Source organism: Bison bison, unplaced genomic scaffold (assembly GCF_000754665.1).
Source record: "Bison bison bison isolate TAMUID 2011002044 unplaced genomic scaffold, Bison_UMD1.0 scf7180017864375, whole genome shotgun sequence".
NCBI lineage: Eukaryota > Metazoa > Chordata > Mammalia > Artiodactyla > Bovidae > Bison > Bison bison.
The window spans coordinates 515,056-515,314 of NW_011494947.1; positions in this window are offsets into that span (position 1 = coordinate 515,056).

Here is a 259-nt window from a genome sequence, read left to right on the forward strand (position 1 = left end):
GGTGAGCCACGGCCCAGCGGGCGGCCCGGGAGGAGGGGCAGGAGGGAACCACAGGGCGGGGGCGCTGCCCACCTCCTGGGTTTTGCCCCCGGGCGGGAGCGCAGTTTACCGAATTGAAGCCGCTGGGATCTTCTCACCCCGCCTCACTACCCGCGCAGGGTAAGAGGCGGAGGGTCCCACCCCGGGGCCTGGGGGCACCCCAGATCCTCCCCCACTTTCTGGCTTGGGGATCCAGAACCGGTTGGCTTGGGGAAGGCAC